Source organism: Ictalurus punctatus, chromosome 10 (genome assembly GCF_001660625.3).
Source record: "Ictalurus punctatus breed USDA103 chromosome 10, Coco_2.0, whole genome shotgun sequence".
Lineage (NCBI taxonomy): Eukaryota > Metazoa > Chordata > Actinopteri > Siluriformes > Ictaluridae > Ictalurus > Ictalurus punctatus.
In genome coordinates, this window is record NC_030425.2 from 3656327 (window position 1) to 3673752 (window position 17426).

General features: G+C 42.6%; 14 non-coding genes across 14 annotated transcripts; all 14 read right to left on the bottom strand.

Moving 5' to 3' along the window:
• Window positions 1–174: 174 nt before the first annotated feature.
• On the bottom strand, window positions 175–246 carry trnaq-cug (transfer RNA glutamine (anticodon CUG)). Its single transcript has one exon. It is a non-coding gene; the product is annotated as a tRNA-Gln (tRNA).
• Window positions 247–1042: 796 nt separating this feature from the next.
• On the bottom strand, window positions 1043–1114 carry trnaq-cug (transfer RNA glutamine (anticodon CUG)). The gene has a single exon. It is a non-coding gene; the product is annotated as a tRNA-Gln (tRNA).
• Window positions 1115–3646: 2532 nt separating this feature from the next.
• On the bottom strand, window positions 3647–3718 carry trnaq-cug (transfer RNA glutamine (anticodon CUG)). Its single transcript has one exon. It is a non-coding gene; the product is annotated as a tRNA-Gln (tRNA).
• Window positions 3719–5382: 1664 nt separating this feature from the next.
• trnaq-cug (transfer RNA glutamine (anticodon CUG)) lies at window positions 5383–5454 on the bottom strand. Its single transcript has one exon. It is a non-coding gene; the product is annotated as a tRNA-Gln (tRNA).
• Window positions 5455–6250: 796 nt separating this feature from the next.
• trnaq-cug (transfer RNA glutamine (anticodon CUG)) lies at window positions 6251–6322 on the bottom strand. The gene has a single exon. It is a non-coding gene; the product is annotated as a tRNA-Gln (tRNA).
• Window positions 6323–7111: 789 nt separating this feature from the next.
• Window positions 7112–7183, bottom strand: trnaq-cug (transfer RNA glutamine (anticodon CUG)). Its single transcript has one exon. It is a non-coding gene; the product is annotated as a tRNA-Gln (tRNA).
• A 796-nt stretch (window positions 7184–7979) lies between these two features.
• Window positions 7980–8051, bottom strand: trnaq-cug (transfer RNA glutamine (anticodon CUG)). The gene has a single exon. It is a non-coding gene; the product is annotated as a tRNA-Gln (tRNA).
• An 802-nt stretch (window positions 8052–8853) lies between these two features.
• trnaq-cug (transfer RNA glutamine (anticodon CUG)) lies at window positions 8854–8925 on the bottom strand. The gene has a single exon. It is a non-coding gene; the product is annotated as a tRNA-Gln (tRNA).
• Window positions 8926–9721: 796 nt separating this feature from the next.
• On the bottom strand, window positions 9722–9793 carry trnaq-cug (transfer RNA glutamine (anticodon CUG)). The gene has a single exon. It is a non-coding gene; the product is annotated as a tRNA-Gln (tRNA).
• Window positions 9794–10589: 796 nt separating this feature from the next.
• Window positions 10590–10661, bottom strand: trnaq-cug (transfer RNA glutamine (anticodon CUG)). Its single transcript has one exon. It is a non-coding gene; the product is annotated as a tRNA-Gln (tRNA).
• A 796-nt stretch (window positions 10662–11457) lies between these two features.
• Window positions 11458–11529, bottom strand: trnaq-cug (transfer RNA glutamine (anticodon CUG)). Its single transcript has one exon. It is a non-coding gene; the product is annotated as a tRNA-Gln (tRNA).
• Window positions 11530–12324: 795 nt separating this feature from the next.
• Window positions 12325–12396, bottom strand: trnaq-cug (transfer RNA glutamine (anticodon CUG)). Its single transcript has one exon. It is a non-coding gene; the product is annotated as a tRNA-Gln (tRNA).
• A 790-nt stretch (window positions 12397–13186) lies between these two features.
• trnaq-cug (transfer RNA glutamine (anticodon CUG)) lies at window positions 13187–13258 on the bottom strand. Its single transcript has one exon. It is a non-coding gene; the product is annotated as a tRNA-Gln (tRNA).
• Window positions 13259–14054: 796 nt separating this feature from the next.
• On the bottom strand, window positions 14055–14126 carry trnaq-cug (transfer RNA glutamine (anticodon CUG)). The gene has a single exon. It is a non-coding gene; the product is annotated as a tRNA-Gln (tRNA).
• Between the last annotated feature and the right edge of the window lie 3300 nt (window positions 14127–17426).

Genomic DNA, 17426 nt, shown 5'->3' on the forward strand with positions numbered 1-17426 from the left:
CTTAGTTATTTTGGCCATTGCACCCAAAATCAGCAGTGTAATAAGCAGAGAAACTGAATAGTACCTTATTCACATTTCAATTGTCTGGGAGGTTAAAAACAGCTGGGTGCAAAGCTAAGTTTCTGTTGAGACAGTTGGTTTGCTTTCATGAAGACACCTCTACAAACCTGGTGCAGGTTCCACTGAGATTTGAACTCAGATCACTGGATTCAGAGTCCAGAGTGCTAACCATTACACCATGGAACCAAGCTATTTGCCAAGTTGTGTTTTTTCCAGGCGATTAGTGCCACATACCGGCCACGCAGCAACTATGGCCTTAGGCTCCTGGGAGGCAACAATTAACGCAAAGGTCAGAGATCACGTCTTCAAAATACCAAGAACAACGCCGAAACCAGGGACCTTCAGATCTTCAGTCTAACGCTCTCCCAACTGAGCTATTTCGGCAACCTAGCACGCTAAAACTTACTTGTTGAGAAACAAATTTGGAAAAACTCGCTTGATTACAATTTTCCCTTTTTCCCTTTGGAGGTTCTGTCGATATTTCCTATCGGATCAATGGATTCAATGTCTCCCAACTGAGTTGTCCTGTGCAATACACACAAAATCAGTACTGTATCAAACAAAAATCGGAAATCGGCCATTTACATCTTGATTGGAATTTTCTTCTCAGAGCAAGCAGGAACCTGCCACCATCAGGGCTCCAGACTAACGTTCCCCCAGCCATGGAATTTCAGGAAAATCAAATGTGGGCTCAAAATCATGGGCCAAAGAATTTCGCCTTGGCCCATGTTCACATTCAACAGAACTGGCTCCAGAGTCATCTTTACAAGAGATGAGAAATGGCATCACTGGATTCAAAGTGTCCAAACTTAGTTATTTTGGCCATTGCACCCAAAATCAGCAGTGTAATAAGCAGAGAAACTGAATAGTACCTTATTCACATTTCAATTGTCTGGGAGGTTAAAAACAGCTGGGTGCAAAGCTAAGTTTCTGTTGAGACAGTTGGTTTGCTTTCATGAAGACACCTCTACAAACCTGGTGCAGGTTCCACTGAGATTTGAACTCAGATCACTGGATTCAGAGTCCAGAGTGCTAACCATTACACCATGGAACCAAGCTGTTTGCCAAGTTGTGTTTTTTCCAGGCGATTAGTGCCACATACCGGCCACGCAGCAACTATGGCCTTAGGCTCCTGGGAGGCAACAATTAACACAAAGGTCAGAGATCACGTCTTCAAAATACCAAGAACAACGCCGAAACCAGGGACCTTCAGATCTTCAGTCTAACGCTCTCCCAACTGAGCTATTTCGGCAACCTAGCACGCTAAAACTTACTTGTTGAGAAACAAATTTGGAAAAACTCGCTTGATTACAATTTTCCCTTTTTCCCTTTGGAGGTTCTGTCGATATTTCCTATCGGATCAATGGATTCAATGTCTCCCAACTGAGTTGTCCTGTGCAATACACACAAAATCAGTACTGTATCAAACAAAAATCGGAAATCGGCCATTTACATCTTGATTGGAATTTTCTTCTCAGAGCAAGCAGGAACCTGCCACCATCAGGGCTCCAGACTAACGTTCCCCCAGCCATGGAATTTCAGGAAAATCAAATGTGGGCTCAAAATCATGGGCCAAAGAATTTCGCCTTGGCCCATGTTCACATTCAACAGAACTGGCTCCAGAGTCATCTTTACAAGAGATGAGAAATGGCATCACTGGATTCAAAGTGTCCAAACTTAGTTATTTTGGCCATTGCACCCAAAATCAGCAGTGTAATAAGCAGAGAAACTGAATAGTACCTTATTCACATTTCAATTGTCTGGGAGGTTAAAAACAGCTTGGTGCAAAGCTACGTTTCTGTTGAGACAGTTGGTTTACTTTCATGAAGACACCTCTACAAACCTGGTGCAGGTTCCACTGCGGTTTGAATTCAGCTCACTGGATTCAGAGTCCAGAGTGCTAACCATTACACCATGGAACCAAGCTGTTTGCCAAGTTGTGTTTTTTCCAGGCGATTAGTGCCACATACCGGCCACGCAGCAACTATGGCCTTAGGCTCCTGGGAGGCAACAATTAACGCAAAGGTCAGAGATCACGTCTTCAAAATACCAAGAACAACGCCGAAACCAGGGACCTTCAGATCTTCAGTCTAACGCTCTCCCAACTGAGCAATTTCGGCAACCTAGCACGCTAAAACTTACTTGTTGAGAAACAAATTTGGAAAAACTCGCTTGATTACAATTTTCCCTTTTTCCCTTTGGAGGTTCTGTCGATATTTCCTATCGGATCAATGGATTCAATGTCTCCCAACTGAGTTGTCCTGTGCAATACACACAAAATCAGTACTGTATCAAACAAAAATCGGAAATCGGCCATTTACATCTTGATTGGAATTTTCTTCTCAGAGCAAGCAGGAACCTGCCACCATCAGGGCTCCAGACTAACGTTCCCCCAGCCATGGAATTTCAGGAAAATCAAATGTGGGCTCAAAATCATGGGCCAAAGAATTTCGCCTTGGCCCATGTTCACATTCAACAGAACTGGCTCCAGAGTCATCTTTACAAGAGATGAGAAATGGCATCACTGGATTCAAAGTGTCCAAACTTAGTTATTTTGGCCATTGCACCCAAAATCAGCAGTGTAATAAGCAGAGAAACTGAATAGTACCTTATTCACATTTCAATTGTCTGGGAGGTTAAAAACAGCTTTGTGCAAAGCTACGTTTCTGTTGAGACAGTTGGTTTACTTTCATGAAGACACCTCTACAAACCTGGTGCAGGTTCCACTGCGGTTTGAATTCAGCTCACTGGATTCAGAGTCCAGAGTGCTAACCATTACACCATGGAACCAAGCTCTTTTCCAAGTTGTGTTTTTTCCAGGCGATTAGTGCCACATACCGGCCACGCAGCAACTATGGCCTTAGGCTCCTGGGAGGCAACAATTAACGCAAAGGTCAGAGATCACGTCTTCAAAATACCAAGAACAACGCCGAAACCAGGGACCTTCAGATCTTCAGTCTAACGCTCTCCCAACTGAGCAATTTCGGCAACCTAGCACGCTAAAACTTACTTGTTGAGAAACAAATTTGGAAAAACTCGCTTGATTACAATTTTCCCTTTTTCCCTTTGGAGGTTCTGTCGATATTTCCTATCGGATCAATGGATTCAATGTCTCCCAACTGAGTTGTCCTGTGCAATACACACAAAATCAGTACTGTATCAAACAAAAATCGGAAATCGGCCATTTACATCTTGATTGGAATTTTCTTCTCAGAGCAAGCAGGAACCTGCCACCATCAGGGCTCCAGACTAACGTTCCCCCAGCCATGGAATTTCAGGAAAATCAAATGTGGGCTCAAAATCATGGGCCAAAGAATTTCGCCTTGGCCCATGTTCACATTCAACAGAACTGGCTCCAGAGTCATCTTTACAAGAGATGAGAAATGGCATCACTGGATTCAAAGTGTCCAAACTTAGTTATTTTGGCCATTGCACCCAAAATCAGCAGTGTAATAAGCAGAGAAACTGAATAGTACCTTATTCACATTTCAATTGTCTGGGAGGTTAAAAACAGCTGGGTGCAAAGCTAAGTTTCTGTTGAGACAGTTGGTTTGCTTTCATGAAGACACCTCTACAAACCTGGTGCAGGTTCCACTGAGATTTGAACTCAGATCACTGGATTCAGAGTCCAGAGTGCTAACCATTACACCATGGAACCAAGCTGTTTGCCAAGTTGTGTTTTTTCCAGGCGATTAGTGCCACATACCGGCCACGCAGCAACTATGGCCTTAGGCTCCTGGGAGGCAACAATTAACGCAAAGGTCAGAGATCACGTCTTCAAAATACCAAGAACAACGCCGAAACCAGGGACCTTCAGATCTTCAGTCTAACGCTCTCCCAACTGAGCTATTTCGGCAACCTAGCACGCTAAAACTTACTTGTTGAGAAACAAATTTGGAAAAACTCGCTTGATTACAATTTTCCCTTTTTCCCTTTGGAGGTTCTGTCGATATTTCCTATCGGATCAATGGATTCAATGTCTCCCAACTGAGTTGTCCTGTGCAATACACACAAAATCAGTACTGTATCAAACAAAAATCGGAAATCGGCCATTTACATCTTGATTGGAATTTTCTTCTCAGAGCAAGCAGGAACCTGCCACCATCAGGGCTCCAGACTAACGTTCCCCCAGCCATGGAATTTCAGGAAAATCAAATGTGGGCTCAAAATCATGGGCCAAAGAATTTCGCCTTGGCCCATGTTCACATTCAACAGAACTGGCTCCAGAGTCATCTTTACAAGAGATGAGAAATGGCATCACTGGATTCAAAGTGTCCAAACTTAGTTATTTTGGCCATTGCACCCAAAATCAGCAGTGTAATAAGCAGAGAAACTGAATAGTACCTTATTCACATTTCAATTGTCTGGGAGGTTAAAAACAGCTTTGTGCAAAGCTACGTTTCTGTTGAGACAGTTGGTTTACTTTCATGAAGACACCTCTACAAACCTGGTGCAGGTTCCACTGCAGTTTGAATTCAGCTCACTGGATTCAGAGTCCAGAGTGCTAACCATTACACCATGGAACCAAGCTCTTTTCCAAGTTGTGTTTTTTCCAGGCGATTAGTGCCACATACCGGCCACGCAGCAACTATGGCCTTAGGCTCCTGGGAGGCAACAATTAACGCAAAGGTCAGAGATCACGTCTTCAAAATACCAAGAACAACGCCGAAACCAGGGACCTTCAGATCTTCAGTCTAACGCTCTCCCAACTGAGCAATTTCGGCAACCTAGCACGCTAAAACTTACTTGTTGAGAAACAAATTTGGAAAAACTCGCTTGATTACAATTTTCCCTTTTTCCCTTTGGAGGTTCTGTCGATATTTCCTATCGGATCAATGGATTCAATGTCTCCCAACTGAGTTGTCCTGTGCAATACACACAAAATCAGTACTGTATCAAACAAAAATCGGAAATCGGAGATTTACATCTTGATTGGAATTTTCTTCTCAGAGCAAGCAGGAACCTGCCACCATCAGGGCTCCAGACTAACGTTCCCCCAGCCATGGAATTTCAGGAAAATCAAATGTGGGCTCAAAATCATGGGCCAAAGAATTTCGCCTTGGCCCATGTTCACATTCAACAGAACTGGCTCCAGAGTCATCTTTACAAGAGATGAGAAATGGCATCACTGGATTCAAAGTGTCCAAACTTAGTTATTTTGGCCATTGCACCCAAAATCAGCAGTGTAATAAGCAGAGAAACTGAATAGTACCTTATTCACATTTCAATTGTCTGGGAGGTTAAAAACAGCTTGGTGCAAAGCTAAGTTTCTGTTGAGACAGTTGGTTTGCTTTCATGAAGACACCTCTACAAACCTGGTGCAGGTTCCACTGAGATTTGAACTCAGCTCACTGGATTCAGAGTCCAGAGTGCTAACCATTACACCATGGAACCAAGCTGTTTGCCAAGTTGTGTTTTTTCCAGGCGATTAGTGCCACATACCGGCCACGCAGCAACTATGGCCTTAGGCTCCTGGGAGGCAACAATTAACGCAAAGGTCAGAGATCACGTCTTCAAAATACCAAGAACAACGCCGAAACCAGGGACCTTCAGATCTTCAGTCTAACGCTCTCCCAACTGAGCTATTTCGGCAACCTAGCACGCTAAAACTTACTTGTTGAGAAACAAATTTGGAAAAACTCGCTTGATTACAATTTTCCCTTTTTCCCTTTGGAGGTTCTGTCGATATTTCCTATCGGATCAATGGATTCAATGTCTCCCAACTGAGTTGTCCTGTGCAATACACACAAAATCAGTACTGTATCAAACAAAAATCGGAAATCGGCCATTTACATCTTGATTGGAATTTGCTTCTCAGAGCAAGCAGGAACCTGCCACCATCAGGGCTCCAGACTAACGTTCCCCCAGCCATGGAATTTCAGGAAAATCAAATGTGGGCTCAAAATCATGGGCCAAAGAATTTCGCCTTGGCCCATGTTCACATTCAACAGAACTGGCTCCAGAGTCATCTTTACAAGAGATGAGAAATGGCATCACTGGATTCAAAGTGTCCAAACTTAGTTATTTTGGCCATTGCACCCAAAATCAGCAGTGTAATAAGCAGAGAAACTGAATAGTACCTTATTCACATTTCAATTGTCTGGGAGGTTAAAAACAGCTTGGTGCAAAGCTAAGTTTCTGTTGAGACAGTTGGTTTGCTTTCATGAAGACACCTCTACAAACCTGGTGCAGGTTCCACTGAGATTTGAACTCAGATCACTGGATTCAGAGTCCAGAGTGCTAACCATTACACCATGGAACCAAGCTGTTTGCCAAGTTGTGTTTTTTCCAGGCGATTAGTGCCACATACCGGCCACGCAGCAACTATGGCCTTAGGCTCCTGGGAGGCAACAATTAACGCAAAGGTCAGAGATCACGTCTTCAAAATACCAAGAACAACGCCGAAACCAGGGACCTTCAGATCTTCAGTCTAACGCTCTCCCAACTGAGCTATTTCGGCAACATAGCACGCTAAAACTTACTTGTTGAGAAACAAATTTGGAAAAACTCGCTTGATTACAATTTTCCCTTTTTCCCTTTGGAGGTTCTGTCAATATTTCCTATCGGATCAATGGATTCAATGTCTCCCAACTGAGTTGTCCTGTGCAATACACACAAAATCAGTACTGTATCAAACAAAAATCGGAAATCGGCCATTTACATCTTGATTGGAATTTTCTTCTCAGAGCAAGCAGGAACCTGCCACCATGAGGGCTCCAGACTAACGTTCCCCCAGCCATGGAATTTCAGGAAAATCAAATGTGGGCTCAAAATCATGGGCCAAAGAATTTCGCCTTGGCCCATGTTCACATTCAACAGAACTGGCTCCAGAGTCATCTTTACAAGAGATGAGAAATGGCATCACTGGATTCAAAGTGTCCAAACTTAGTTATTTTGGCCATTGCACCCAAAATCATTAGTGTAAAAACCAGAAAAACTGAATAGTACCATATTCACATGTCTGGGAGGTTAAAAACAGCTTGGTGCAAAGCTAAGTTTCTGTTGAGACAGTTGGTTTACTTTCATGAAGACACCTCTACAAACCTGGTGCAGGTTCCACTGAGGTTTGAATTCAGCTCACTGGATTCAGAGTCCAGAGTGCTAACCATTACACCATGGAACCAAGCTGTTTTCCAAGTTGTGTTTTTTCCAGGCGATTAGTGCCACATACCGGCCACGCAGCAACTATGGCCTTAGGCTCCTGGGAGGCAACAATTAACGCAAAGGTCAGAGATCACGTCTTCAAAATACCAAGAACAACGCCGAAACCAGGGACCTTCAGATCTTCAGTCTAACGCTCTCCCAACTGAGCTATTTCGGCAACCTAGCACGCTAAAACTTACTTGTTGAGAAACAAATTTGGAAAAACTCGCTTGATTACAATTTTCCCTTTTTCCCTTTGGAGGTTCTGTCAATATTTCCTATCGGATCAATGGATTCAATGTCTCCCAACTGAGTTGTCCTGTGCAATACACACAAAATCAGTACTGTATCAAACAAAAATCGGAAATCGGCCATTTACATCTTGATTGGAATTTTCTTCTCAGAGCAAGCAGGAACCTGCCACCATCAGGGCTCCAGACTAACGTTCCCCCAGCCATGGAATTTCAGGAAAATCAAATGTGGGCTCAAAATCATGGGCCAAAGAATTTCGCCTTGGCCCATGTTCACATTCAACAGAACTGGCTCCAGAGTCATCTTTACAAGAGATGAGAAATGGCATCACTGGATTCAAAGTGTCCAAACTTAGTTATTTTGGCCATTGCACCCAAAATCAGCAGTGTAATAAGCAGAGAAACTGAATAGTACCTTATTCACATTTCAATTGTCTGGGAGGTTAAAAACAGCTGGGTGCAAAGCTAAGTTTCTGTTGAGACAGTTGGTTTGCTTTCATGAAGACACCTCTACAAACCTGGTGCAGGTTCCACTGAGATTTGAACTCAGATCACTGGATTCAGAGTCCAGAGTGCTAACCATTACACCATGGAACCAAGCTGTTTGCCAAGTTGTGTTTTTTCCAGGCGATTAGTGCCACATACCGGCCACGCAGCAACTATGGCCTTAGGCTCCTGGGAGGCAACAATTAACGCAAAGGTCAGAGATCACGCCGGTGTCTTCAAAATACCAAGAACAACGCCGAAACCAGGGACCTTCAGATCTTCAGTCTAACGCTCTCCCAACTGAGCTATTTCGGCAACCTAGCACGCTAAAACTTACTTGTTGAGAAACAAATTTGGAAAAACTCGCTTGATTACAATTTTCCCTTTTTCCCTTTGGAGGTTCTGTCGATATTTCCTATCGGATCAATGGATTCAATGTCTCCCAACTGAGTTGTCCTGTGCAATACACATAAAATCAGTACTGCATCAAACAAAAATCGGAAATCGGCCATTTACATCTTGATTGGAATTTTCTTCTCAGAGCAAGCAGGAACCTGCCACCATCAGAGCTCCAGACTAACGTTCCCCCAGCCATGGAATTTCAGGAAAATCAAATGTGGGCTCAAAATCATGGGCCAAAGAATTTCGCCTTGGCCCATGTTCACATTCAACAGAACTGGCTCCAGAGTCATCTTTACAAGAGATGAGAAATGGCATCACTGGATTCAAAGTGTCCAAACTTAGTTATTTTGGCCATTGCACCCAAAATCAGCAGTGTAATAAGCAGAGAAACTGAATAGTACCTTATTCACATTTCAATTGTCTGGGAGGTTAAAAACAGCTTGGTGCAAAGCTAAGCTTCTGTTGAGACAGTTGGTTTGCTTTCATGAAGACACCTCTACAAACCTGGTGCAGGTTCCACTGAGATTTGAACTCACATCACTGGATTCAGAGTCCAGAGTGCTAACCATTACACCATGGAACCAAGCTGTTTGCCAAGTTGTGTTTTTTCCAGGCGATTAGTGCCACATACCGGCCACGCAGCAACTATGGCCTTAGGCTCCTGGGAGGCAACAATTAACGCAAAGGTCAGAGATCACGTCTTCAAAATACCAAGAACAACGCCGAAACCAGGGACCTTCAGATCTTCAGTCTAACGCTCTCCCAACTGAGCTATTTCGGCAACCTAGCACGCTAAAACTTACTTGTTGAGAAACAAATTTGGAAAAACTCGCTTGATTACAATTTTCCCTTTTTCCCTTTGGAGGTTCTGTCGATATTTCCTATCGGATCAATGGATTCAATGTCTCCCAACTGAGTTGTCCTGTGCAATACACACAAAATCAGTACTGTATCAAACAAAAATCGGAAATCGGCCATTTACATCTTGATTGGAATTTTCTTCTCAGAGCAAGCAGGAACCTGCCACCATCAGGGCTCCAGACTAACGTTCCCCCAGCCATGGAATTTCAGGAAAATCAAATGTGGGCTCAAAATCATGGGCCAAAGAATTTCGCCTTGGCCCATGTTCACATTCAACAGAACTGGCTCCAGAGTCATCTTTACAAGAGATGAGAAATGGTATCACTGGATTCAAAGTGTCCAAACTTAGTTATTTTGGCCATTGCACCCAAAATCAGCAGTGTAATAAGCAGAGAAACTGAATAGTACCTTATTCACATTTCAATTGTCTGGGAGGTTAAAAACAGCTTGGTGCAAAGCTAAGTTTCTGTTGAGACAGTTGGTTTGCTTTCATGAAGACACCTCTACAAACCTGGTGCAGGTTCCACTGAGATTTGAACTCAGATCACTGGATTCAGAGTCCAGAGTGCTAACCATTACACCATGTAACCAAGCTGTTTGCCAAGTTGTGTTTTTTCCAGGCGATTAGTGCCACATACCGGCCACGCAGCAACTATGGCCTTAGGCTCCTGGGAGGCAACAATTAACGCAAAGGTCAGAGATCACGTCTTCAAAATACCAAGAACAACGCCGAAACCAGGGACCTTCAGATCTTCAGTCTAACGCTCTCCCAACTGAGCTATTTCGGCAACCTAGCACGCTAAAACTTACTTGTTGAGAAACAAATTTGGAAAAACTCGCTTGATTACAATTTTCCCTTTTTCCCTTTGGAGGTTCTGTCGATATTTCCTATCGGATCAATGGATTCAATGTCTCCCAACTGAGTTGTCCTGTGCAATACACACAAAATCAGTACTGTATCAAACAAAAATCGGAAATCGGCCATTTACATCTTGATTGGAATTTGCTTCTCAGAGCAAGCAGGAACCTGCCACCATCAGGGCTCCAGACTAACGTTCCCCCAGCCATGGAATTTCAGGAAAATCAAATGTGGGCTCAAAATCATGGGCCAAAGAATTTCGCCTTGGCCCATGTTCACATTCAACAGAACTGGCTCCAGAGTCATCTTTACAAGAGATGAGAAATGGCATCACTGGATTCAAAGTGTCCAAACTTAGTTATTTTGGCCATTGCACCCAAAATCAGCAGTGTAATAAGCAGAGAAACTGAATAGTACCTTATTCACATTTCAATTGTCTGGGAGGTTAAAAACAGCTTGGTGCAAAGCTAAGTTTCTGTTGAGACAGTTGGTTTGCTTTCATGAAGACACCTCTACAAACCTGGTGCAGGTTCCACTGAGATTTGAACTCAGATCACTGGATTCAGAGTCCAGAGTGCTAACCATTACACCATGGAACCAAGCTGTTTGCCAAGCTGTGTTTTTTCCAGGCGATTAGTGCCACATACCGGCCACGCAGCAACTATGGCCTTAGGCTCCTGGGAGGCAACAATTAACGCAAAGGTCAGAGATCACGTCTTCAAAATACCAAGAACAACGCCGAAACCAGGGACCTTCAGATCTTCAGTCTAACGCTCTCCCAACTGAGCTATTTCGGCAACCTAGCACGCTAAAACTTACTTGTTGAGAAACAAATTTGGAAAAACTCGCTTGATTACAATTTTCCCTTTTTCCCTTTGGAGGTTCTGTCGATATTTCCTATCGGATCAATGGATTCAATGTCTCCCAACTGAGTTGTCCTGTGCAATACACACAAAATCAGTACTGTATCAAACAAAAATCGGAAATCGGCCATTTACATCTTGATTGGAATTTGCTTCTCAGAGCAAGCAGGAACCTGCCACCATCAGGGCTCCAGACTAACGTTCCCGCAGCCATGGAATTTCAGGAAAATCAAATGTGGGCTCAAAATCATGGGCCAAAGAATTTCGCCTTGGCCCATGTTCACATTCAACAGAACTGGCTCCAGAGTCATCTTTACAAGAGATGAGAAATGGCATCACTGGATTCAAAGTGTCCAAACTTAGTTATTTTGGCCATTGCACCCAAAATCAGCAGTGTAATAAGCAGAGAAACTGAATAGTACCTTATTCACATTTCAATTGTCTGGGAGGTTAAAAACAGCTGGGTGCAAAGCTAAGTTTCTGTTGAGACAGTTGGTTTGCTTTCATGAGGACACCTCTACAAACCTGGTGCAGGTTCCACTGAGATTTGAACTCAGATCACTGGATTCAGAGTCCAGAGTGCTAACCATTACACCATGGAACCAAGCTGTTTGCCAAGTTGTGTTTTTTCCAGGCGATTAGTGCCACATACCGGCCACGCAGCAACTATGGCCTTAGGCTCCTGGGAGGCAACAATTAACGCAAAGGTCAGAGATCACGCCGGTGTCTTCAAAATACCAAGAACAACGCCGAAACCAGGGACCTTCAGATCTTCAGTCTAACGCTCTCCCAACTGAGCTATTTCGGCAACCTAGCACGCTAAAACTTACTTGTTGAGAAACAAATTTGGAAAAACTCGCTTGATTACAATTTTCCCTTTTTCCCTTTGGAGGTTCTGTCGATATTTCCTATCGGATCAATGGATTCAATGTCTCCCAACTGAGTTGTCCTGTGCAATACACACAAAATCAGTACTGTATCAAACAAAAATCGGAAATCGGCCATTTACATCTTGATTGGAATTTTCTTCTCAGAGCAAGCAGGAACCTGCCACCATCAGGGCTCCAGACTAACGTTCCCCCAGCCATGGAATTTCAGGAAAATCAAATGTGGGCTCAAAATCATGGGCCAAAGAATTTCGCCTTGGCCCATGTTCACATTCAACAGAACTGGCTCCAGAGTCATCTTTACAAGAGATGAGAAATGGCATCACTGGATTCAAAGTGTCCAAACTTAGTTATTTTGGCCATTGCACCCAAAATCAGCAGTGTAATAAGCAGAGAAACTGAATAGTACCATATTCACATGTCTGGGAGGTTAAAAACAGCTTGGTGCAAAGCTAAGTTTCTGTTGAGACAGTTGGTTTGCTTTCATGAAGACACCTCTACAAACCTGGTGCAGGTTCCACTGAGATTTGAACTCAGATCACTGGATTCAGAGTCCAGAGTGCTAACCATTACACCATGGAACCAAGCTGTTCGCCAAGTTGTGTTTTTTTCCAGGCGATTAGTGCCACATACCGGCCACGCAGCAACTATGGCCTTAGGCTCCTGGGAGGCAACAATTAACGCAAAGGTCAGAGATCACGTCTTCAAAATACCAAGAACAACGCCGAAACCAGGGACCTTCAGATTTTCAGTCTAACGCTCTCCCAACTGAGCTATTTCGGCAACCTAGCACGCTAAAACTTACTTGTTGAGAAACAAATTTGGAAAAACTCGCTTGATTACAATTTTCCCTTTTTCCCTTTGGAGGTTCTGTCGATATTTCCTATCGGATCAATGGATTCAATGTCTCCCAACTGAGTTGTCCTGTGCAATACACACAAAATCAGTACTGTATCAAACAAAAATCGGAAATCGGCCATTTACATCTTGATTGGAATTTTCTTCTCAGAGCAAGCAGGAACCTGCCACCATCAGGGCTCCAGACTAACGTTCCCCCAGCCATGGAATTTCAGGAAAATCAAATGTGGGCTCAAAATCATGGGCCAAAGAATTTCGCCTTGGCCCATGTTCACATTCAACAGAACTGGCTCCAGAGTCATCTTTACAAGAGATGAGAAATGGCATCACTGGATTCAAAGTGTCCAAACTTAGTTATTTTGGCCATTGCACCCAAAATCATTAGTGTAAAAACCAGAAAAACTGAATAGTACCATATTCACATGTCTGGGAGGTTAAAAACAGCTTGGTGCAAAGCTAAGTTTCTGTTGAGACAGTTGGTTTACTTTCATGAAGACACCTCTACAAACCTGGTGCAGGTTCCACTGAGGTTTGAATTCAGCTCACTGGATTCAGAGTCCAGAGTGCTAACCATTACACCATGGAACCAAGCTGTTTTCCAAGTTGTGTTTTTTCCAGGCGATTAGTGCCACATACCGGCCACGCAGCAACTATGGCCTTAGGCTCCTGGGAGGCAACAATTAACGCAAAGGTCAGAGATCACGTCTTCAAAATACCAAGAACAACGCCGAAACCAGGGACCTTCAGATCTTCAGTCTAACGCTCTCCCAACTGAGCAATTTCGGCAACCTAGCACGCTAAAACTTACTTGTTGAGAAACAAATTTGGAAAAACTCGCTTGATTACAATTTTCCCTTTTTCCCTTTGGAGGTTCTGTCGATATTTCCTATCGGATCAATGGATTCAATGTCTCCCAACTGAGTTGTCCTGTGCAATACACACAAAATCAGTACTGTATCAAACAAAAATCGGAAATCGGCCATTTACATCTTGATTGGAATTTTCTTCTCAGAGCAAGCAGGAACCTGCCACCATCAGGGCTCCAGACTAACGTTCCCCCAGCCATGGAATTTCAGGAAAATCAAATGTGGGCTCAAAATCATGGGCCAAAGAATTTCGCCTTGGCCCATGTTCACATTCAACAGAACTGGCTCCAGAGTCATCTTTACAAGAGATGAGAAATGGCATCACTGGATTCAAAGTGTCCAAACTTAGTTATTTTGGCCATTGCACCCAAAATCAGCAGTGTAATAAGCAGAGAAACTGAATAGTACCTTATTCACATTTCAATTGTCAGGGAGGTTAAAAACAGCTTGGTGCAAAGCTAAGTTTCTGTTGAGACAGTTGGCATGCTTTCATGAAGACACCTCGACAAACCTGGTGCAGGTTCCACTGAGATTTGAACTCAGATCACTGGATTCAGAGCCCAGAGTGCTAACCATTACACCATGGAACCAAGCTGTTTGCCAAGTTGTGGTTTTTTCCAGGCGATTAGTGCCACATACCGGCCACGCAGCAACTATGGCCTTAGGCTCCTGGGAGGCAACAATTAACGGAAAGGTCAGAGATCACGTCTTCAAAATACCAAGAACAACGCCGAAACCAGGGACCTTCAGATCTTCAGTCTAACGCTCTCCCAACTGAGCTATTTCGGCAACCTAGCACGCTAAAACTTACTTGTTGAGAAACAAATTTGGAAAAACTCGCTTGATTACAATTTTCCCTTTTTCCCTTTGGAGGTTCTGTCGATATTTCCTATCGGATCAATGGATTCAATGACTCCCAACTGAGTTGTCCTGTGCAATACACACAAAATCAGTACTGTATCAAACAAAAATCGGAAATCGGCCATTTACATCTTGATTGGAATTTTCTTCTCAGAGCAAGCAGGAACCTGCCACCATCAGGGCTCCAGACTAACGTTCCCCCAGCCATGGAATTTCAGGAAAATCAAATGTGGGCTCAAAATCATGGGCCAAAGAATTTCGCCTTGGCCCATGTTCACATTCAACCGAACTGGCTCCAGAGTCATCTTTACAAGAGATGAGAAATGGCATCACTGGCTTCAAAGTGTCCAAACTTAGTTATTTTGGCCATTGCACCCAAAATCATTAGTGTAAAAACCAGAAAAACTGAATAGTACCATATTCACATTTTCAGTTGTCTGGGAGGTTAAAAACAGCTTGGTGCAAAGCCAAGATTCAGTTGAAACAGTTGGTCAACTTTCATGAAGACACCTCTGCAAACCTGGGGCAGGTTCCACTGAGATTTGAACTCAGATTACTGGCTTCAAAGTCGAGAGTGCTAAACATTACACCATGGAACCAAGCTGCTTTCTGAGTTGTGTTTTTTCCAGGTGATTAGTGCCACATACTGGCCACGCAGAAACTTTGGCCTTAGGCTCCTGGGAGGCAACAATTAACGCAAAGGTCAGGCCCGTGTCATCAAAATACCAAGAACAACACCAAAACCAGGGATTGAACCAGTTATCTTCAGATCTTCAGTCTAAAACTCTCCCAACTGAGCTGTTTCAGCAGCTTCATATGCCGCAGTATTTGTAGGTTCCAATGATATTTTTTATAGGATCAGTGGATTCAATGTCTCCGAAAAGAGTGTCAACCATTAGACCATGGAACCAAGCTTCAGTCAAAACATGGCTTTCTCCAGCCGACTACTGCCATGTAATATGCAACAAGCTTTAATCCCAAGGGTCTTTTAGCAAGCAGCTTTTATCCCAAAGGTCAGCAAGAATGACATTTTTATCAAAAGACAGAGCCTAATGCCCAAACGCAGAAAATTTAGCTCTTCAGTCTAACACTCTCCCAAATGCACCATTTTGGCGATTACTTTCAGAAAAAGGAACTTTTTGATCCACAATTTGGACACAGAAATATTGATTAGAATTTTGGCCTGCTACATAGAGCATGCAGGAACCTGCCACCATCAGAGCTGAGATCTAATGTTCTTGATTCAGAGTGCTAACCAAGTCTTGATTGCTTATTATTACACCATGCAACCAATTTGCCCTGAAGACACCATAGATCTTAGACCAAGACATTATAATCAAAATCCAGACCCAAAGTCAGTATTGGCCCATCCTTGTCTTGCACAGAAATTGTACCATATTCAGTTGTTGGGGACATTATCGATTTCTTGCCTCAAATCTACATTTCAGTGTAGACAGTTTGTTTACTTTAGTACAAAAACCTGAACACAGGATTTGCATTATCCACCAAGATTTGTACTCAGAACAACTTGGATCCAAACTCCAGCCTAACCTTCCCCCAGCCATGTTATTTCAGCCAATATGCACATGGGCTTAACTTCATGGACCAAAGTTTTCAGCTTTGGCCTATCTTCATCTTCAACCAAATTGTGTCCATAGTTATCATTATAAGTGTTTGGAAACTGAAAGGCTTTTTAGGTTCCCCCAAGATTTGACGTCAGATCACTAATTCAAAGCATAGAGTGCTAACCATTACAACATGAAACCAATATACTATGTTGTTTTAATTTTCACCAGCTGAATATTGCAATGTAGTGACCTATGTCTCACAAGCCACTAAGCTTAAAACATTGTAATCGCAAATCCAGACCCAAGGTTGCATAATTGGCCCATATTCATCTTGAACAGTATTTGGTCCATGGTTTTGTTACATGAAAGCTTACTTTGCACAAACCTATACTTTTGTTATGATAGTTTATTTACTTTAGTACAGTACCTTGAACAAAGGCTTTGCAAGTTCCACCATGATTTGAACATTGATGGATGGATTCAGAGTACATAGTGCTAATTTTACACTATGGAAGCAAGCTCTTTTGAACCTTTAGTTTTAGTCTTTTGAACCAGCCGATTACTGCGTTATACTGACCAATATCTTGCAAGCAGCAATTTTTCCATAGGACTTTGTAATCAAAACACAGACCACATTGGCAAAAAGCAGGCTCCAACCAGGGACTAGTAGAGTTTCAGTCTTCCACTGAGCTACTTCAGCACTTGCTTCAACAAAAATGTTACCCTTTTTCCAAAAAAAAGTATACATAAATTGGCTATTCAACAGAATTTGGTCCATATTTATCCTTATAATTTTTTAAAATTAGCTGATTGATTGCTTCAGCCTCCACCCCATCATCCACCTCTTTCAGCATTCCTTCTTTAAAATAAGTTACATTTTCAGTTTTCTAGTAGCAAAATCAGAGCTCTCTAGCACAGTAGACCAAATTTCTTTCATTTTAATTATCTTCTTAATTTATAACATTTTGGTGTCCCCCCGTACATTTAATTTAATTTCATGTAGGTTTCTTTAATTTACCTTTCTCTTTAATTTGACTTCTCGTTTCATTTGCCTTCAACATAGTACATTAAATTTTCATGTAAGGCTTTGTCATTTGTTGTTGGAAATCTGTGCACCACTTTGTCATGTCTAAAATATGATGAAGTCATCTCAGTTGGCTCACTTAACAGGGTTGTAACACCCTGTGACTTTTGTCAAGTTGATTTAAGCCCATCACAAACATGTCCACCTAACACAACCAAATATATGAAGCAAGCCCCACTGGCACCATTAACATGTGCTCAGTGCCACTGATTCTGTATGAATGTCAGTGTGAAATTTATTTAACAACGTAGTCTAAATATTATGGCATATTTTAATGTATTTTCTTTACCCAGAGACTGGCCATTAGTTTCTTATATTTTAGTTATTTAATTATTTATTTATTTATTTATTTATTAACAACTCTCTAACACAGTAGG